The following is a 9165-nucleotide window of genomic DNA, read 5'->3' as shown; positions in this document are numbered from 1 at the left end:
AACCCGTCGAGTGGAAGGTTCACTCGACGAGTCTAGTGAGGCCATCGAAGAGTCAAAAGACATGCATGGACTCGCCGAGTCACCCTTGTGTACTCGACGAGTCTGGTCAGTGTTGACCGTTGACTTGAGTTGACTTTTGTTGACTTTTAGGGTTTGGTCAACAATTGGTCATGTGGACCATTTGAAGGGTAAATTGATCTTTTATCCTTCTTAGAGGACATGGGAGGGATTGATGGGTTTTGGCCATAAGAACATCCTATGTGCTCATACAAACCCTAATGCTTGGATCTAGGTTTCTCTATTGTACATGCAAATTATCCAAGACTATAAACCCTAGATCTAGAATATGATAATCAATATAACATATAATTAGGGTTTAGATCATACCTTGATTGTTATATAGTAATAACAATCCCAATTCCTCCTTGTATTGACTTTAGAAAGCTTAGAGTCACAAGTGTCACTCCTCTAATGGTTAACAAACACCAAAAGCAGGAGGATGAAGAGGAGAGAGGAAGGAGGCTGCCCAAAAACGTGTGAAAACCTAGAAGGATGCTTAGCCACGTTTTTGGTTTAGAAGGGATCTATATATATGAGGCTATTAGGGTTATCTAACAAGGAAACCCTAATTTGGATGCTTAAGCCCTAAGCAACCCATGGACTCCTTTTCTTAAGGGCCTTGGATGATTTCTAATGGGTTTCCCCATAGAATTCGTCCACTCCTTAATATAAGGCAATCCATGGCCCAAATTGCAATTATCTTATAATTACAATTCCAGTCCCTTAAGTTTAATTAATCTCTTTTAGTCAAAAAACTAATTACCAATTAATTATTGACTAATATTAATTAAACAATATGATTTCTCCTTTAATATATTATTCCCATAATATATTCATAAATCATATTTAATCCTTTCTCTCCATAATTCATCCTATCAAGTTGCTTTGGTGAAGGCAACCCAAAAGGACTATGCACCATCGGGTCAAGTACATACCAAAATAGTTATGGACTTAGACACTAATCCAACAGTCTCCCACTTGGATAAGTCTAATAACTATTATGCGTATGACTTCAGATCCTGATCTGCAATCGTAGCTTTCTAAAGCCGCTGTCAACTCTGATCCTATCAGATACGCGTGTCCTTTAGATAAGGGATCATATATTCTTCCATTCTCGATATCGTATGAGATATGATTTCAAATCATTCTCTTTGTACTATTTCTCGACTTCCGATTTATGACGACTGACTAATTGAACAAATCAAATTAGCCCTAGCCCGGCCGAGCATTTACGTTTTGTCATCACTAAATCATCGAGGGGCCCAAAGATATCACTTTTATCCTTCTTTGGATAAAAGGAATGGATAAACTTTGATTCAATGCTCGCTTGCACTCACTCACCGAATCACACACAACAATATGTTTTATGACACCAAGTTACTAGTGTGTTTTCATATTATCAATGTGCAACTGATTAGCAAGATACAACTCACACATCTCGGTTTCAAGAATATAAGATGTTATCCTCTCACCAATCACTCGTGATACAATCCATGGAGTGATCCAAGTGAGCGTGGGTTTGATCCAATGCTCAAATTCATATTCATAAGCACTCATGAACGTTGCAGCAAACATTTGCTTATGTCTAATACTCTTTTAGACATTCCACACACCAATTCACGACAGTCTTTATTCATACCTACTTCCAACGTATGAACGACGGTGCCCCGTTCGAATAATTTGACTGTTCTTAACCAATTAAGTTATTTTGAATGTCAAAACATGCAAAGTAAAACACAAGAATAATACTAATCCCATATGGCCTCAACCCTTTGAGCATAAATAAAACACCTTTTATTTATCACTATATCGATTACTCATTATTTGTCGTTTCGGGAATCAACTTCTTACTTGAATTATTACACTTGTCCCATGCTCTTGACATGCACACAATGTTTACCTATGGTTCTTACTTTGTGAAATAGATCAAATTGAACACACTTCCAATCATTCTCATTTCACAACTCCAAATTCTTTTTCATAAGTGAAAGAATATCAAATTCTTGCTACTTATAGAATATGCTAGATTCTAACATTTTATGCAATGATCCTTTCGTAATGTCACTACACCAAAGTCACAAAAACTATTGCCCATGATATTACAAAGTCCTCTATCGGAAATTGTTACAAGACAATTCCATAGATGTGATGTCTCTCACTCAAAGTACATTCCTTTGAACATCCTTTTGCATAAAAGTTTCTAATCTAGACATAGATTTTCAATATTCAATTCCCGGTATGGACACGTTTCCATATTTTCCATATGACAACTCATTCTTAATAGAATCTTGTCTATTCATAATAATGTCGATATGGTCCATCCAATACGGAAACATTTCCATATTTTCCAATACTATACTTCCAACTACTCACAAGCGACCAATCCTCGTCGAACTTTGGATTGTCCTTTGATAGTTGTTTAATTATTTTAGTCAAAACCGATTCTAGTCCTTTCTCCCTCTAAATGCGCTAGACATTTGGAAAATTTTAGAATGGTCAAATATTATAGCATTTGCAATCGATCATATACCCGAAGCGTATGGGACACAATGCATAATGTCTTACATAAAGATTTGATACTATATCAATCTTCTGCCATAATATTTTATTTGCTATGTTCTCAAAATTCGAATTGTGAAGAGGAATGCCGTAATCATAATCGAAATTTTAAGAACACACTATATACCTTTGACTAAATTTATTGACATTCCGCAACCTAAGCCTTTAGATTTGAAATGAAGAATAATATTCTATCCCTTAATTATAGCAAAAAACTATTCCATCCTTACAACTTTGCAAAGAATGACTCTTGTTTTCTATAATTAATATTGCCAACTTGCAATACTTTCCTTAATAATCATACAATAATAACATTTATGCTCCCACTATCATGATGATTATTATAAACATAACACTTATGCTCCCACTAGCTTTGACATGTATTCAGAAACAGCTTAACTTTCAGAAAAACAATGCTTATTGAATTTCTTAAGTTCATGTTTCTAATACTTAGTGCTTTGATAATCTTTTATCAATGCTTCTTGAACTTATACACCTTTGCCTTAGATAGTTCATATGTGTGTCTAAACAATTTCCAAACCTCACAATTCAAATTATGGAAAGGGATACCGTAACCATACTTGAATTCGAGAATGCAATTTTACAATCACTATCTTCTTAAAATCTTTCTTAGTGAAAGCATTTCCTCACAATCATTTTCATGAAGGAGGAAATCTTATGACACTTAGATTTAAACGGTGTATTTGTTCCTATCCATGTGAATTTGTTAAAACCAAAGTTTACGACAAATTCAAACTCATATGGATCGAACTTTCTTAATCTCGATTTCTTGCCTTATGGTAGCACAGCTGCCCACCATGTCTTCCAAGTAGTTAAGCAGCTCACCCTTTCTTATCAATGTACCTTTCATTGATTAAGGTGCCTTGCCTTTTATGCGTTCAAATGAGAACTCATAGGACTCACATGCATAATTAACTCAATTGGAATGGCACAGAAACAAAATAATGTCAACACGATAGGTTGTAAACCTCAACTCGTGTGCTAGTGATGATCGATAAGGTGTATTTTGATTTGTTCTTGAAACCTTTCAAGAGCATTAAGACTCCCACTGAATCCTTGACATATAAGATTCTCTTGTCAATAAACATTTCTTGACAACCAAATATTCAAGAGTTGGTGTAGTTTTTATCAAAACACTTCATAAATTGGTCTTAGTTGGTCTTTGTCTTATCCAAGACATCACAACTTTCCATATTTGATGAATGTTATAAACCTTCTTAATACTTTTCACTCAATGTCACAATCTTAACTCTAAGACTTGTTTTGGAACGAAGTATGACTGACTTCTTGATTTAACCATTTCTTCAATTCTTGAATCCTCTTCTTAGACATGCAATTGTACTAATACTCTTTTAGAGGATTAATTGAGATGTGGTTCTTAATCATTAAGACCTATCATAGAGCATAAAAGGCACTCTCCCTTCTTCTTAGAATGGAGAAACTTTTATCTTTCTGCCTACTTGATTATTTTTATTCGTTCTGCTATTGATTTAAACCTTTTTTAATCAATTCAGAATTACACTTAATCTTATAAGTATAATCATATTTACTAAGCCTTTAGTAAATCATAACGAATATCATCGTTACTCTTATGGTGGACTTGATCAACACGCAACTTTGTGTGCTCGATCTTCTAGTCCTTCGCTTGACACTTTATCAATGAATTAGTCTAATTTCCAAATATGAAATTTCTCATTCTTCGTGCAACCAAGTTGCATGATTCCAAATTTCTGTCCAATTGAAACTTGGGCAATGAGAAACTCTCCATATTTGGTAAATTCTCGACTTTTACATAAACACCATAAATAAGAATCATATCCATTTGTTGTAGAAATATGCAAACACCCATTTTCATAACGATTTCATTGCAAGGAAATAAACAAATAAATAAATAAGTCAAACCAAAATTTATTTTATTTATAAAAGCAGCGCAAAACATTTGTCATTACAATGCAAAATTCATTGAAAACTATGTATTTCAAAAGGAAAATTTCTAACAACTCTATCATAACTATCTAAGCTCAAAATCTAATCTTCAAGTCCATGCGATCAAGATCCATTCCTTGTGATTAGATTCATCTTGCTCTTTCACCAAGCTTCCTTTCTTTTCACCGATCCTACAAAACATTCAAATGCAATCTTATCACATCATGTATTAAGAATCAATGAATAGGAACTTAACAGAGTTAGATAGTGGATTTTACCTGAAGCGCAGCCATACTCTTTGACTCTCCCATCTTCTGGACTCTTCAGGCTCTTTGGGCAGACTTGTATCCAACGCCCTTTCTTTTGGCAGCAAACGCAGGTCGGTTCTCCTCGAACATCCTCAGAAGCATGGTCGGTTGACTTTCCCAACAAATACGCTCCATTGCTTCGCCAAATCATTTCTGATTTAGCAGCAATGAGCATGTAAGTTAGGTCAATGAGGTTTTCGTCATGATCCATCATATAATACTTTATTTTGAACGCATTATATCATTCAGGAAGTGCCTGCAAAACCCAATTCACAGCCAACTCATCCAGGAATGACACACCTAACATTATCAACCTATCAATGTGTGATTTCATTCCTAGAACGTGGGCACACACGGGTTTACCATCTTCATGTCTCATTTCCAATAGGGCTTTAGTGATATTGAACCTTTCAATTCTTCGATCTTGTGGGTTAGGGAGAACAATTGGAGGAGGTGGAGGAAGTGAAGCATGATTTCTTGTTCCTCGATCGAATCGTGGAATACCATCTTCATGTGGAATGCTTGTTCCACGGGATTTAGGAAGACCATAGTTGTCGAACTTAGACATCTACAAAATGGTAGAAACAAATTCAAGTTAGTTAATTGATTGAGTCCTTAGTAAATCACCCAAATGAGATACTAAGGCTAGAACCCAACACAGTATTCTACAACTCGGGAGAGGGATGATGTAACCCAAATTGTAGAACATTTGAAGGTAAGTGAGTGACGATTCACTAATTTCCACCATGTTTGTGACTGGGATGCCGAGGATCACAAAGCGGGTGTGAATAACCATGCAAACTACATGGTGCCCCCACATGTTACAGTCACCTATTCGATGTCCGGTAAACCACACACGCTCCACCGAACTATGACAAACATTGAGTCACCCTTTGCTACCTTTGCTTAGAACCATTTAGTGTGCCGGTAAACCACACACGCTCCACTAACGTCTTCGCAAGGGCACAAAGTGTAATTTCATGGAATTGCATCAATTCACTTTTGCCTAAGTAACTAAGATTGGGAATTTGTAAAACATTTAGTTACTTTGTAATTCATTATACTTATAATGGAAGGTTTCGTCCTATCCTACCCGTTCGGCTAATGACCCTCCACTAGTCAAGAGTGTGGTGGGTAAGAGTGGATACCCATTCAATCGCCATTTTATAGGCAATTTCCTTAAACATCCCTTATAGACCAGCTTCGTGAATGAGGCCTACTAACGGTAAGACTGACTTTTACTCATTCATATATATAATGTTAGACTTTTAATGTTATATATAGTATAGGGTATATTTTACACTTTTAAAGTACTAGGTGGTCAAATTTAATAATTATACCTTTGATTCAATTAAATAGTAAACCAAAACTTTTATGGATTTATTAAACCTCTTTTAATTATACACCTTAATTAATTAATAAAACCATAAGGGTGTGATTTGAACTTTTCAAAACAATACTAGGGTTTTAGAATTTAACATTCCTAAATTAAACCTTTAATCAACTTTTAAATTCCAAAACTTGAGGGCAAGTTTTGAAACATTTCAAAACATTAGGGTTTAGAATTTAAATATACATCAAAATTAAACAATTAATCAAAATTTAAATTCCAAAACTTGAGGGCGTATTTTGAAACCTTTTTCAAAACATTAGGGTTTCAACTATTTAAATTTCAAAACAACAAAACTTTTGAGGTCAAATTTAAACTATAAAACCTAAAGGGGAAAATGTGAAACTTTTCATAACACAAGGATCAAATAAAAAATAATCTTAATTAACAATTAATCACATAATTATCCATATTTGATTTATTTAATGATTTCTTGCAAAACAATTTACCAATTTAATCAAAATAATTAAACAATTATCACATAAGGAAACAAATATTTTATTAATTGATAAATATCTTCACTTAGATCAAGAATATAGTCATATATATCAAAAAATCGGATTTATATTGATCTAATATGATAAGGCAAGTACCCTCAAGCAAAAACAGCAAGAAATCCCGGTTTTCCCTCTTACTAACTAGCCGACTCGTCGAGTCAGGCATGGACTCATCGAGTTAGCATGAACTCGGTGAGTTCTTCTAGAGACTCGGCGAGTTCAGCAAGCAGAACCACAAAAAATCGAATTTTTCAAACATACAAGGCATCAATACAATAGAAATTAATCTAGTCTCTGATACCACTGATGGGTTTTGGGCATAAGAACATCCTATGTGCTCATACAAACCCTAATGCTTGGATCTAGGTTTCTCTGTTGTACATGCAAATTATCCAAGACTATAAACCCTAGATCTAGAATATGATAATCAATATAACATATAATTAGGGTTTAGATCATACCTTGATTGTTATATAGCAATAACAATCCCAATTCCTCCTTGTATTGACTTTAGAAAGCTTAGAGTCACAAGTGTCACTCCTCTAGTGGTTCACAAACACCAAACGCAAGAGGATGAAGAGGAGAGAGGAAGGAGGCTGCCCAAAAATATGTGAAACCCTAGAAGGATGCTTAGCCACGTTTTTGGGTTATAAGGGATCTATATATAGGAGGCTATTAGGGTTATCTAACAAGGAAACCATAATTTGGATGCTTAAGCCCTAAGCAACCCATGGACTCCTTTTCTTAAGGGCCTTGGACGATTTCTAATGGGTTTCCCCATAAAATTCGTCCGCTCCTTAATATAAGGCAATCCATGGCCCAAATTGCAATTATCTTATAATTACATTCCAGTCCCTTAAGTTTAATTAATCTCTTTTATTCACAAAACTAATTACCAATTAATTATTGACTAATATTAATTAAACAATATAATTTCTCCTTTAATATATTATTCCCATAATATATTATTAAATCATATTTAATCCTTTCTCTCCAAAATTCATCCTATCAAGTTGTTTTGGTGAAGGCAGCCCAAAAGGACCATGCACCATCGGGTCAAGTACATACCAAAATAGTTATGGACTTAGACACTAATCCAACAAGGATTAGTCTAGCCTGGTGAGCCATTATTGATTGAGATAATTGTTTATGTATTTAGGCAGAGGCTAGATCAGTGTATCCGCGTGCGAGATTACCAGAGACATCCGAGGTGAGTCTTCTCACTATACTTTACTTAGAATGGTAACAGAGTTAAGTGATAGAGTTATTGTATGCTATCTATGCAATGCATGGCATTGCATTATTTCTATGTGATTTATGTTGTGTGTATATCAGAGTTAGGACCAGAAGGTCCACAGAGCTAGGACCTGAGGGTCCACAGAGTTAGGATTAGAGTTATGTGCCAGTGTATTTGTATGCTATTTATGTTATGAGATTTATTGTGATTATATGATATGCATGATTCAGAGTTACCAGAGTTAGGACCTTTGGGGTCGATAGAGTTAGGGCCAGAGGGTCCATAGAGAGTTGGGACTGGAGGGTCCCACTGAGACACACTAACCTGAAGGTCAATAGAGCTATAGCATTGAGTGGCTAATATGTGTTAGAGTGGTATTTTGGGGAACTCACTAAGCTTCGTGCTTACAGTGTTTTGTGTTATGTGTTTCAGGTTTCCTCAGAATCACAGGACGACACCGGCTCGATTGTACACACCAGAGGAAGCGTTTGTTTTGGAGGATCCTGGTTTATTAATTGATTGAAAAAAGAGTCATGATTTGTAATTTAAATAAAAATGAGATTTTTATGAATTGTGTTAAAGAAATAAGCGAATTTAAATGAAAATTTTCTTTTGAAAATTTCGGTGTTACAAGTTGGTATCAGAGCCTTGGTCTGAGGTATTCGGATGCACCTGCGGGTAAATCTGCACTCAAACTGAGGAAGTAAGAAAAGTTTTCAAAGAAATGATTTTCTAAAAGTGAATAAGAGTTCAAAAGAGAAACCGAGAAAGAGCAGTGTGTACAATCAGCCAGAGCCTGAACGGTGATTTCCCAAAATACCCTTACTTTGTTATGAGATATTTATGATACACTTTTTGAGATATTATGCATGCTAGAGACAAGCTAGGTATTTCATATCTTAGGACTAGAGTGGCCTGATTTGTGATGCCTTAGCCTAGGAGTTGCTGTTGTATATGATGTGCTTTTGATTAAGGGATAAGTAAGAGTATTCAGCTAGAATCCTTTAGGGGATTCGAGTCGAGGAGTAATCTAAGAGAGGTATCTATATGAGCATATGAGGAGTATGCCGAGAGGGTAGCCAGAGGCCATGTGGGGCGAAGATGTTAGAGTTCGGTGATATCCTTCGAGTGTGAGGAAAGCGAGTGGATAATAACCTTGGGAGGTTT

The sequence above is a fragment of the Lactuca sativa genome, chromosome 9 (assembly GCF_002870075.4).
Source record: "Lactuca sativa cultivar Salinas chromosome 9, Lsat_Salinas_v11, whole genome shotgun sequence".
Taxonomy (NCBI): domain Eukaryota; kingdom Viridiplantae; phylum Streptophyta; class Magnoliopsida; order Asterales; family Asteraceae; genus Lactuca; species Lactuca sativa.
Note: the sequence above shows the minus strand (reverse complement) of the source record.